Below are 14,312 nucleotides of genomic sequence, written 5' to 3'. Positions count from 1 at the left end.
ACTGTGCCTTGTTTGTGGTAAATGTGCACATATTAATGAATCTTGTGGTTTATTTTATTTTTATATAAGACAATCAAAACCAAATAAAATTGATCAATATACTAGATAGAGCAAATTAAAATTCGCAGTTTTAGATTTAAATTTTATTCAGAAAAAATATAATTTTCAAAAGAAAAAATTATTTGAACAACGAATACAATATTTATATTAATTTCCTTCATCCATGGATTTTAGATGTAAGCTAATCTTACAGGAAAAGTAATTAGCAAAATATTAATACAGGTTTGATGTAATTTTGCTATTCAGCACATACAGTAGAAATATATTTTAAAGATTAAATTCCTTTAAGGGACATAGAGAAAGTACGAGTTGAAACAAAAAAGCGTATGCGATTTTGGTATCCAAATAGAATATTAATCTTTGAACAGAATAGGATGGTGTTATTAGGTTCCAGATTGACGCCATCAGAACCAAACAAATTAATCTTTGTCCCACCAGAACATAGGACAAGGTTACATCAATCCATGGACCTTGTTGATAGGGTGTCAGCAAATATTTGCATGCTTTCTTGAGTATTGTCTTCAGAAGAGGTTTTCTCCTTGGGTGACCGCTATGTACACCAATTTGATATGGAGTGCAGCGTATAATCTGAGCACTAACAGGCTGAACCCCCAGCTCCTAACCCTAACCCTTACCATAACCCCCTTCAATCACTGCAGCAATGCTGATAGCAGTCCTGCGCCTATTTTTGAAAAAAAAAGCATTTGGATGCCAGGCATAGAACATGCGCTCAGCTTCTTTGGACGACCTTCCCGAGGCCTGTTCTGGATTGATCCTGGTCTTTTCAAACGCTGGGCGATCTAAGCCACTATTCTGCAGCCCAGTTCATGCAGTTCATCTTCATGTCGTGCAACAAAACGTCTTTTAAGATCTTAGATAATTCTTTTCCATGTGTTACCATATCTGAACTGTTAGTAGCCAGTATGAAGGATCCTCAGAGAGTTCTTCGCCATGTGGTGTCAGAGAATTCTTTTCCGTGTCTTACCATGTTGAGACTGTCAGTGACCAATATGGGAAAAAAGTGTGAGAGCTGCACTACAAATTTGAACATACCTATTCCCAATGGACCAATAGGCCTAGTAACACTGATGAGTCACATGATATTATGTTGGGAAAATTACAGGCAGTACTCAATTCGAACTTTTTGTAATTTCTTAGGAGTGCACTCACTTTTATGGAAAGGGGTTCAGTATTTAATTGTTATATTTGGAGTTATTTTAAGGAACCTCAAATATAAAAATTGTAAATATATATCCGCTAATCGAGCCAGAGATGTCTCATGATACGGGGTTCGAATCGTTCGACTGGTAGTAATCGTGACACCCTGCGAAAGGATGAAACACTAGTGTCTGTAGGTATTTAATTATTATAGTAGAAAATAATTATGGCAGCCCCTTTAAGAAATTCGGTTCTTATCGTTGAGCACTTTCAGTTGAATTAAAAGTCGGTCAATTTAGCTCTTATGCGTCGATCATCGTATAACGATTAGATCACTGTCTGCCTGATGTAAATGGACATTTAAAATTAAGATGTTTAAAATTCAACGTTATATCAAGCGGTTAATGGTAGCCGAATGGGTTAGGTCTCCGCTAATCGAGCCAGAGACGTCTCGTGATACGGGGTTCGACTCGTTCGACTGGTAGTAATCGTGATACCCTGCACTGAAGAATCCCGAAATGATGAAACACTAGTGTCTGTAGGTATTTAATTATTATAGTAGAAAATAATTATATATATATATATATATATATATATATATATATAGGGAAATATTTTTTAATTCTTCTTTAACGATATATCACATGATAAACACAATGCGAAATCAATCACTTCAAGTAAAACTCGTCAGAAATCTTAACAAGATCCATTAGCCATTCCATTCATATTTCAATGTTTTAATTGATTTCGTTGGACATTAGGGAGAAAAGTGCATTGATTCATCATGTCAACGAGTATGTTCACTAATCATAAGATTAATTGAAAATCAAGGCTAATTAATTACGTGTATTTGAATTCGAAACTGACGCTAAAACAATTCGATCATTAATTGAATTAAATTGTTGATGACAGTCAATATTGAATGTTTATGTAATTCTCGAAAAGTTTAATCAATAAGTCATTGACCTTTTGATATTTCGAAGTCCGTTACCCTATGGTTAGCTACATTCTATTGTTCTACTACGCATTTTTCTCTTAAATTTGTAAGAATAATTTTATAAATTCTAGAAGCCGACTTGTACCCCGTAGTTGCCCGGGAAATTAGGTGGGCTGAAATGGTATAAATTTGCATCATTATACATAAAAATTTTATTGTAGTTTTTTAGTCTAAACAAGGAAATTTATGTGAACGTGGGTGCTCTCCTCTTTTGATTCTAGGTGTACGCATATTTGTGCGTCGATCGATTCATGTATGTGTCACATATCAGCAGAAAACATGTTACAATTTCTGTTTCAATACGTTGGATAGGAATTTGTAATTCTGTTTACCTCCTCCACTGAGAAAGGTAAGTTCCTATACCTCACAGCATGAACCATTCGGGTGACAGAGATTGTTATGTAGCATTGACAGTTCATCTTCGCTTGATGACGTACAGCATACTTTTGACAGTGTATCAGTGTGTTAAGTTCTCCTTGCCGTGTGTTTAGCTGACGTCAAAAAAGAAACAAGATAGTTCAATTCTCCACCTTGCTATTTTTTCATTCTTTATTTTGCTTGGAGTCTTAGAATTGAACATAAAACCAACTGATTTTTGGTCCGTAATAAAATTAAAATGGCGTCCGATCAGATATTGTCGCCATTTTCTTAATGCTTCGACTATGGCGTAGGCTTCCTTTTCAATTGCAGAGTGTCGCCGTTCAGCCCGTGAGAGGGTCCTTAAAAATAAGGCTTCAGGACGCTCAGCTTGTCTAAAAGAAGCAACAATAGCACAGTATGACGCATCCGTTTCAACAACCAATCGGATATTTTGTTCAATAGTTGTAATTGCTGATTTCGCAATATCATTTTTCAGAACCTAGAATGCCTCACCGGCTTGATGGGACGGAAGAAACATGTCTACTTTTGTTAATGGATGTATCTTTTCTGAGAACGATGCAATCCATTGAGATTAGTGAGAAAACATGCCCATGGAATGTCTAAGGGAAGGCCGATTGTTTTTTTGTTTTTTTACATAGGAGTCACCACTTATCAAGGCCCGGAGGCCACTGGAGGATAAGGGTTAATGTATGTACAGTAGTCAATGCGATAATATCGTAGGAATCGTTAGTAGTGGAAATTTGGTAAATTTGGATTAATTTAGGGGACGGTTAAAAAAGAATTTGTTTACGTTGGATTTGAAGACGACTAAATTGTAGTCAGCTGGAAAGCAGGAAAACAGAATAGTGTTCCACAGTTGTTCAGTTCTAAGAAAGAAGCATAATTCATGGAATCTACGTTTAAGCTTAAACACAAATAAAGAGTGAGAAGAAAATATTGATATATGGTTTCAGCTAGACGAGTGTTTTTCGTGATTGGCGAGGGGGCATAGATTGGAGCTCAGTCGAGCACATGCCATGAAAATAACGATAAAGCAGAGACAAGCTCGCAAGGTCTCTTCTGTGGAAAGGAGGTTGCAGAGAAGAGAAAAGGGCATCCTCCACGAAGTCTATTTCGAAATCTGCCAAGGTAGGTTAAGGTGTTTCTAGCTGTATATCAAATTTCGAGTCTGTAGACTTAAAATTGACAGAGTTCAAAGTTATACTGTACCTTGTTTGTGGTAAATGTGCACATATTAATGAATCTTGTGGTTTATTTTATTTTTATATAAGACAATCAAAACCAAATAAAATTGCTCAATATACTAGATAGAGCAAATTAAAATTCGCAGTTTTATATTAAAATTCTATTAAGAAAAAATATAATTTCGAACTCTGCCAAGGTAGGTTAAGGTCTTTCTAGCAGCTCCTGCCCAGATGTGGCAACACTACTCCATCCTTGGACGTACCTAACTTTTGTAGAGAATCGAATCAGCAATGAGAGATCTACTGGGACGGTAGAAGGATCCCACCATTTTTCCAGCGATCTTGGAAACATTTGATGTACGTGTTCGATTTTAGATCCGGAATAAATGTCAGGCCCAGAAACTTTTCAAAACATGGAGCCTCACCAAGACGAGAGTTATTCATTTAAATCGACCTACAAAACCATTGCTTATCGTCTACCCCAGTAAGTTTAACGAGCATTTGTCGTCGTTTAAGGTAAGCTTGTATTTGTTGACGGCGAACATGAACCGTCTGGGATTTTTGTCGTGTTCCTTTTTTATTATGACCACACACTGTGATGTTGTCAATGTACGCAAATGTGTCTTCCAGTTTTTCATCCGTTATGATTTGGTCGACTATCGTTTTAAAGCTGGCTACCCCATTCGTAACGCCAAAAGGAATCCTGCGAAATTGATATAGTCGACCGTTCGCCTTGAAAGCTGTGTATAGCTTGTCTCTAGGTGTAATAGCTGTCTGATGGTACACGCTCTTCCAGTCCAGAGTGCTAAACATACGATATTTGGCTATTATGACTTCTATTTTATCTATCATGGGTAGTGTAAAGGCGTCCAAAAGAGTAAATCTATTTATCGTTTTGGAGTAATCTTTAACCATTTTCTTTTTATGGTTTTAAAAAGTGGTTACAACTATCTTAACTCTCCAGGGTTATATGTTAGGCTCAATTATACTCTCCTAGAGTAGCCTTTTATCTCAGAGTCAATGAGTGTTATTTATTATTATAAGAATAAACGTCCGCTTCCCACTGCTATTGGTTTGCGATTTTTGTTGTTGCCAAATCACAAATTTTCAATGCGAACATTAAACCGTCAAACGGAATTTCAACCTGTGAGCGTTGCAAAAAATCGTGTCCCAGTATTATTTCACACTAAAGGTTTTTAATTACGGGTAATTTAGTGGTTTAGTAGGAGATGTCATTAAATAGTAAGCCCTTTAAACAATAACCACTTACCTGTGCAGACAATGACGCATTTGACATTGTTGCCCCGCTGGGGAAGGGGGAAATACAATTTGTTAGTTTTTACCAAGCCTTCTTTCATAAAATTCTTTGAGCTTCCGGTATCGAGCAGAGCATTCGTAGATCTCTCGTTAATTTTTTACTTTTACAATAGTTTTTGAAAGGCATTCAGGGGTGGCGGCTACAGTTGCAGATGTATGTTAAGGAGTTGCTTTGTATAGGGTTTTAGAGACTTGCATACCTTTGAAAAATGACTAAATTTCCACATTTATGACAACGAGTATTTCTGACAGAGCATGAAACTCGTAGGTGTTTAGATGAGCCGCAAAAATAGCAGGTGTCCCTTTTTAAAGCGGTAGTGACTGAATGTTCTTGAAGCTTCGTCGGACTATCGTCATGAGGGGCACGGCACCCACGGTGTTAGGATGTAAATAAGAACTAGAATGTTGTATAGTACCTTCAAAGGTATAGGTTTGCTTGTAAGCTGTTCTAAGTGTAAGGGTTTTGTTTTCAATAAGACGTTGTCTTACTTGAGCATTACGCGAGCCGTTAATGAAGGCGTCCAAAATGTGTTTCCCTTGGGCCTCTAATGCTGTTATTGGGCAAAAGTTGCAATTTTCCCCAATGTCCGAAGGCTCTTAAGGAAATATTCCAATATTTCATCTGATTCTTTTCGGCGAGTCACAAGTAGGTTTCTTTAAAATATCTCATTTTGGGGCTTTATGTATACAGCGTTCAGTACATCGATTGCTCCGTCGTAGGTAACGCAATCTGAGATAATTTCGTAGACTGAGTGAGACAGGTAGTAGGTTAGGAGCGCATGCTTATTGACGGGAAGTCCCGGTATTTCTGAATGTAGAACCTCGGTGAAATTTGTAAATGTCTCTCGCCAACGTTTCCAGCACTTGTCGGCTGAATCGTCTCCTGGATCTGTAGTAAATCGCTCGGGTCGCATAAATTTTTCGATTCTTAATTGAATAAATTGTTATGAAAACAGGGCAAGAAATTCCGTCTAGTAATCTTTTATTCAATTAAAAATCTTACTACTTGTTTATTTGACAAGCGGAAATGTACAGCATTTACAGTTTGGATTATCAAAGAGGAGATAATCTATAATCACAACACCCCCATATTTGCATCGAATTTATTCTTCGATATGCTTAATAAGGTCACGTATTTGACATGCTTAATAAAGTTAAGTATTTGTGGAAAATATTTGGACAAATATAACCAGGTTGAAATATAGATATCTTGTATGAGTTGTTTGGGTTTATACTGGATATAGAGTTTTAATAATTTGTTGGGTTTTTTTTACATTCATATTAACAGGAAAATATTCTGCAAAAGAATGTGGCAGATCTGTGTAGAATTGACGTACGCGAAGAACATTTGTTCTGATTGCATTCCATGAAAATGATCTAATTCTTTATTTCGAAAATACCAGTGAAATAATTGTATATATAAAATTGTAAAAATTAAGACGACAGTTTAAAAAATGAACCCTTTTTTTTTTACACAAAATTTGAAGAACTGCGAAAGCCGGATCAGATATCATTAAAACTAGCAAACTTTTGTGCTAGAGAATTTATTTTTCTACAAAGTCAATCTCATCTCCAATGCACTATTGCAGGCGATGATGATGACTGTGTATGGGCATCGAGGGCGCTCTTTATCATACGAGGTTTTTCCAAAAGCAAAGGTTCCTATTTTTAAATCTAAAATTGGGAGAGCTACAAAGACAAAAGTGATACCATTAAAACGTAGGATCTTTTGTGTTTAAGAAGTTATATTTCTTCATAGTCAACACTGTACCAAATTCACTTTTGCAAGCGATGAATCATGAATGCGCATTGTCATTTTCTTTATCTCCAAAAGTTGAGGAGCTACGAAGACATGAGTGATACCATTAAAACGAGGGAGCTTTTGTGATACAGGATGAAGATTTCTAGATAGTTACTATTATTATTAATGAATTTTACTATTTTTGGATTTTGTCATGCAATGCCAATGTAATAAATGTGTTGTTGTAATTGAGCAACTATTGCTTCACAATAGAAACAGCAACACAAAGGGTAGACATTGTTTCACGTGAGTAAAATGAGGTTATTCTCCCATTTAAAGATCGTATAAACATTTGAATGTAAGAGATAGACGCCGCGTATCTTTCTTCATAGACACCGCCATACCCAATGCATTTTTCCAAGCGATGAATGGATTATGCATTGTCATACGAGGGTAGTTTTAAGAGAAAATACTCTCATTTTGTATCTGCAAAAGTTGAGGAGCTACGAAGACGTGAGTAATACCATTAAAATGAGGGAACTTTTGTGATCCATTTTGGAGTCACGCAATGTTAATGCAATAAATGTATGGTTGTAATTGAGCAATCATTGCTTCACAATAGAAACAGCAACGCAGAGGGTAACCATTGTCTCGCGTGAGTAAAATGAGGTTATTCTGCCATTTCAAGATTATATAAACATTTGAATGTAAGAGATAGACGCCGGGTAGGATATGGATAGGGTGACGTTTACGCACATCAGAAGCCGATAAACAATGATTACTAAGTAAGATGTTTCTAATGATGTTAGTCAACACTGACAACACAAGTAGAATTGTAATCGTCTTTGTTATTTACGTGTCTGCATTGTTCCAGTTATCGGTTATCAAGTACAGCGTCTCCCATGGCGACAATGGACGAGGACCGTACTTGAAAAGCAATATAAGATAACAAAAACTACTTATAATTTTGTTTTAATATAATGATACGAGGGATCTTCCAAAAGTAATGCCTCCTATGTTTAAATTTTATATATATATATATATATATATATATATATATATATATATATATATATATATATATGTTTTAATTTTTTATTACCGTTTTATCTGTTTGGTTACATATGTTTCGGATGTTGGACCATGTTTACGATCCAACAGCCCCGTAAGACCTTACAGGTTTCTGTAAGGTCTGACGAGGCTGTAAAACATCCGAAACAAATGAAACCAAACAGATAAAACGGTAATAAAAAAAATAAAAATAGTATTGAGCACACTCTTCAGGTTTTTACTAATTACTAGTTTTACTATATATATATATATATATATATATATAGATATATATATATATATATATATGTATATATATATATTTATATATATATATATGAAAATGTATAAAAAAAGAAAACAAAAGTATAAAAGCTTATAACTTTTCTTTATTTGTTTTCTATTGGTCGCGTGCATGAAATCAAAATAATATTATGGAAAAAAAATTAAAAAAAACTTTTTTACAAGTACATATTTTTGACCGATCCTTCAGTCTTCATCAGTGTAGTGAAAGTGCAGAGCGTACACGGGGAAAAGGGTAATATATATACATACATATATATATATTTTTTTTAATTACATTTTCACCCCAAACAAGGCACATTGGCACTTTGGTGTAGGGGGCTACTATCAGGGGAAATATCTACTGGGGTACTATGTAGGGATTAGGGCAGCGAGATGTTGGTTCACGTTGCACTTGAACTTATGCATGTCAGTACAGTTGGGGAAGCAGTAACCTGGAATGGAATTCCAAAGTCTAGCAGTTCTGGGGAAGAAACTACTGGAGTAGAAAGATCTTTTACATCTAGGGATCTCTACAGTGTGGGGGTGGGATTTTGCAGCTTGTCGGGTCTGTCGAGGGTGTTCACGTCGTGGGGGCACAAGTGCTTGCAGTTCTTCAGAGCATTCACCATTATAATACTTGTAGAACAGGCAGAGGGATGCAACGTTTCGACGACGGTACAGATGCTGAAGCTTAGATGCCATTTTAGGGCCTATCAGATTTGCGACTCTCTTTTGAACTCTGTCAAGGAGCGAGAGACTAGTAGCCGATGCACCAGCCCAAATATGATAGCAATACTCCATACATGGGCGAATAGTTGCCTTATAGAGGTACAGGATACTTTTGGATGTTAGAAGTTTTCTAGCACGGTAGAGAGAGCCCACCTTCCTCGCAGCGGCCCTGGCAATTCCCTCGATGTAATTGTTCCAACTCATGTTTCCTGTGAACGTTAGGCCAAGGAGCTTGAGAGACGTACTCTCAGATAAAGAGTCGTTGGCCATTGCTATAGGTGGTAGAGAAGGTTTCTTGTAATTATTGAATGAATTATTGTAATATATTGTAACAATACGTCCCGGTTAAAAAATCCCAAAAGGGAATTTATCCCCGAAACGTCTCGTAAAATAAAGAAATAAAAAAGATGACGCATGTGCCGGCCGTAAACTTTTCACAACCCAGTAGCACTTACCCAGGTGGTGGACAATACTTCCATCGTGGAATCTTTTTATAAAATTCACGATTGACGGAATGCCAGGAAATGAATATCGGAACAACACGGTTGTATATATATATTATACGTATGTCATTTATTGTGCGTTAAAAATTCAATAATCAAGACAAAATATTAAGAGGAATAATAACAAGAAGAAAACATGTAGACAGTGTCCAACGGGTCAAAAGTGGGGGCAACACTAAAGAAAACTTTTTGTCCTGCAAGTCGACGTTGTGAAATATAGGCGGGGGGGGGAATATTGAATAGTACTTAACTGTGAGGACGTGCATTCAACCGATGATTAGGTATCCGACAAAATTCAATGTTCTGGTTTCATAATGTGAGGCAGTCCCATTTCGCCGACGAGCGAGTCGATAGCCTTCGAAGTTCGCTTGTTCAGTTGTCTTCCCTCGTGTTTTTTTGTTTCTCGCGTGTTTCTCAACCACCGACGTTCGGCTATGTCCTTCCCATATCTCGAACCAAAGTTATTTCGTGATTCTGATGAATTCCCTTTTCAGCTCCAGGGATAAGGCTCAGTTGAGAGAGTCGCCATTTCACCGCATAAGTCGAGTCCTCTCCATTCGAGGATATTTCCCATCCCGAGTTCTCTAAGCCAAGGTGTTTTCATAGTTTTTCTGTGTTCCCTTTTTGCTCCAGGAATGAGGATTAAGTCGAGTGAACTTCCAATTTATCAAGCGAATCATTTATTATCGACATTCGTACTACGATGTGATCAGCTCGATTCTTTTTTTAAACTACTTGTTGCTTCTTTTCCGTGCACGCCACTTCCGCCAAAAAAGGTTTTTTTCCTCCTTTTTTGTTCCCCGCACGCTGCTTCGTTTGCGGTGGAGGTGGGGTTTTTGGATGGTTTCTCCTTGTGACCTTGACATGTGTTTTTGACGAATGACTCGTTGAGGGATGGCGGTGAGGGGATGGAGGTGGGATGTCTAACTTTCTTCTATGGTTAACGCGTAAATATTTCTTTGCTGAATGTCTCGACCGCAATGGGGTGGAGTGAAAGTGTCTGGCCGATAGATATTCAAAATAAAATTTAAAAAGAAAGGGGAATGGTCACTTCTGCTTCATGTCCTGTGTTCCCCCATCTCTCTCTCTCTCTCTCTCTCTATCTATCTCTCTCTCTCTCTCTCTCTCTCTCTGGTGGAGCCGCTGTAGTTGAACTAATCTACCACTTCTAGGATGTAGCAACTGGCCGATTTCAAGAAAAAGTGTGACATTTTTACTGATGTCATAAATTTATTGAACACTGTAAAACTGTAATAAAGAGCAAATTTAAGGACCAATTTAGAAAAGAAATTGGATGAGTTCTTGAATTAAGTGTGGAATGTACAAATACTACGTTGTCTCTTCAAGGGGCAGTAGTTCAAGAGATCTGAAATTGTTCTAGTTTCTTTCACTAATTCCGCTTGAGTCCGCAGTAAATAAGGGGCAGCAACAGTTTGTGGTTAATATAAGGAAAAGGGGGTTATTGAAATTAATGGAGCTACTATAATATCAGCTACACAAGCTATGGTCGTCGATAATAATTGTAAGGAGTGTATTACTATCTTGGTATATGATATCAATTTATCTGACTCGGTGTGAGGGCGAATTCAAAAACGTCATTGTAAAACGTCATTGCAGCATTTTATGTGAAACGCTTACTACATAATCCTGTACCATCAGTACAAATAAGTTTTTTTAGCTTTGTAAATCTATACAAATTAAATGTAGTAATCCGAAAGAAATAAAAGTATTTATTATTAATGCATTCTATTGTACGATCGATCGTTTTATATGAACGTTGTGCTATTAATATTAACTAGAGGGACCTGTGGAAATTCCACAGGGGACTCATTCTTATGTAATATATTGATGTTGGCATTCTGTAGATGTTCAGTGTAAATGGAGACGCTCTGATATTATTGTAGGTTTTTGTTAAAACTGCAAAACTATTTATCTAAGCTAGCACGAACGCCCGGAAGAGCCAGGTCGTAAAGTACGCTTAAATATGATATTTTAATTCTTGCAGATTTCGTATATATTATCATAGAGTTAATGTTCTATCGATTTTTATATGTTATAAAGTTCTGATTACAAAAATATAAAAGTATATACATATGACTAGGGTGCATTAGCTTAAATCAAAACCCAAATAAAAATTTATGAATATATATATATATATATATATATATATATATACAGGGTGTCAACAAAGTCTGGCTACTTAATGTAGTCAGACTTTGTAGACACCCTGTAGATTATGCAGCCATACTTTGTGGACACCCATTAGATTATGTAGCCAGACTTTGCGCGCGCCGTGTAGATTATGCAGCCAGACTTCAGCCATGATCGAAACTGAAGCCAAAACTTATGAGGAATTATTTATGACATAAAATGGAAGTATATGACAATTAACCGACCCGGATATAAGATTGACACAGAAAATAATATACACGCTATCGTATTAATATATAGATATTTCCACCATTATATAAAAGTCACTTTGTGTGTATGTATGTGAGCTCCCCCTCTTAGGTTCCACACCGGCTGAATCTATCTTTTGCAAATTTTACACGAAGCTAATTCATATATCTGGCAGTGTTCTTAGATAGGTTTTGTACAGAAGTTACTCCGATAACTATCGAAACTCGAAAAAATTCGATCCTAAAAATAGTCTTTATTTTCTTATGGATGAGAAAGAATTTTTACAGTGAAATATTTGTACGTTTCACTGGCCAAGGAAGATAAATCTTTGCAATCAAGTACGATTCTATTCTTAGAAAGCCACGCCTTCTTTAAAAACAGAACTATTGTCATAAGAGTATATATCTTAGTGGTAAAGTTTTCGACTACGGATTGAATGTCCAAGCCCCGTGTTCCTTACAATTTTATTTTTCTTTTTCTTATTAATGAGTCAATTTACGGTAAAAGAAGAAGTACCATTAACAATCTCGGTAAATCATTTCTTTGTGTGCATATTTAAATTAAACAGTAACTAGAAGTGAGTTTTCCAGCAAATTCATCGTCAACACAAAATATAATCTGACATAATATTGTAAAAATGCACAGAGGAAATTTGATGAACGAAATTACTATTATTTACTTTTATATATTTATATATATATATATATATATATATATATATATATATATATATATATATATATATTTGTCAAATTAGTCAACCAGTGAAATTATTCCTCGATTTGATTGATTTTATAATACATACATACACAATCGGCATTATTAAAAATATCATGTTTATGCGTATTGTACGACCGGGCAACGCTGTGCGTCTAGCTTGTTTAATTAAGAATTAGAAAAAAATTATTTCATATATATATATATATATATATATATATATATATATTTGCGTGTGTGTATGTCTATGTATACATATATATATATATATATATATATATATATATATATATATATATATATATATATATATACTAGCAAAAGTACCCGTCGTTGACTGAGTTTAAAAACCGCCTACTCTGATTTGTGAAAGTATGATAGGTTATGAAAAGGAAGGGTTGTAACGAGATAGCTTCGAATTTGGGGGTTTCAAAACCAAAACAAATTATGAAAAAAGTAAAAATAAAATAGATAAACCTCACAATTTATCATACCATACCTGTTCACGCTGAAATACTTATCATAATATTCTGTGGATCTATATTAAAAAAAAACTTGTTAAACTTTGTGACATATTTCCATTCTATGGAGGTCAGGCGCGAATGAACACCCCATAATTTTATCATACCATAGTTCTTCAAACTGAAACATAATTATCAAAGTATATTTACGCAGATAGATATGAAAAGTCTTCATTAAAGTGTGTGCCTATTTCCATTATATGGAGGCCAGGCGCGAACGCAGACCCCACATTTTTATTATACCATCCCTATTTAAGTTTAAACATACTTATAAAAGTATTCTCATCTACATCTATATCAAAAACACTTGTAAACATTTTTTTTTAATTTTTAAAGTTTTTACTTTCATACTTTGTGGACCAGGCGCGAACGCCGACCCTACAATTTTAATGAGCCATCGTTCTGCCAGATCAAACATACCCATTCCCGTGTCTTGATACTTCTTCTATCACTATATGTAATCATATTTTTTTTAAATAGTCAACCATATAGGAGCCTATTCGTGACCACACATACACACACACACAGCCATTCAGTTTTATATGATATATATATATATATATATATATATATATAATACTAAAAGTCTATGGATCTTGTATGTTTGCAATCAGATTTCCGGTTTTCAACATCCGGTTGCGCATGCGTAAATAGCAACGTCTTCAATCCGTTATTCCAATTCCGGAATTTTTATATCGCTTTTAATACAAACAATTTCATTTAATTTGATCAAATAGTTATTTATATATACAAATAATACATAGATTCATAGATAATTATAATATATATTATAAAATCTATTTATCTATGAATCTATTAATAATATGAAATATTACCCTATACAATTTATGGAAAGAAAACACCTCTCACTTTCCCTCTAATAGATTTCAATACTCCTACTCCCTCTGTTTTCGTTACGTACGCGAGAAATAGTTACGTGTATGTGTGAGAGAGAGAAAAAGGGGGCGATGTAAAACTGGATAGAGTTATCCCCCTTAACTAATGCAGACCTTTTTACTAGAGGGCGTTATTACAAAAAAATTTCTTTTTCTTCTTGCCATGTTTTTTAAAGTCGTCTGCTTACATTTCCAAACGGAAAGCTGAATCGGTAAATGCACACATTTCTATTACATTAAATAGTGTTTTCCTTTACACAATGGGTACTGAATGTTTGCTTAAATTAAATGAAAAAAGTTACATTTTATTTTCATTTTCTATTTAAAAAGCCATTATTAACATGTGGAGAGTGTTTTTTTTTTATTATTCTGT

This window comes from Euprymna scolopes, chromosome 7 (genome assembly GCF_053919585.1).
Source record: "Euprymna scolopes isolate OS-2025 chromosome 7, ASM5391958v1, whole genome shotgun sequence".
Taxonomy (NCBI): Eukaryota; Metazoa; Mollusca; class Cephalopoda; order Sepiida; family Sepiolidae; genus Euprymna; species Euprymna scolopes.
Note: the sequence above shows the minus strand (reverse complement) of the source record.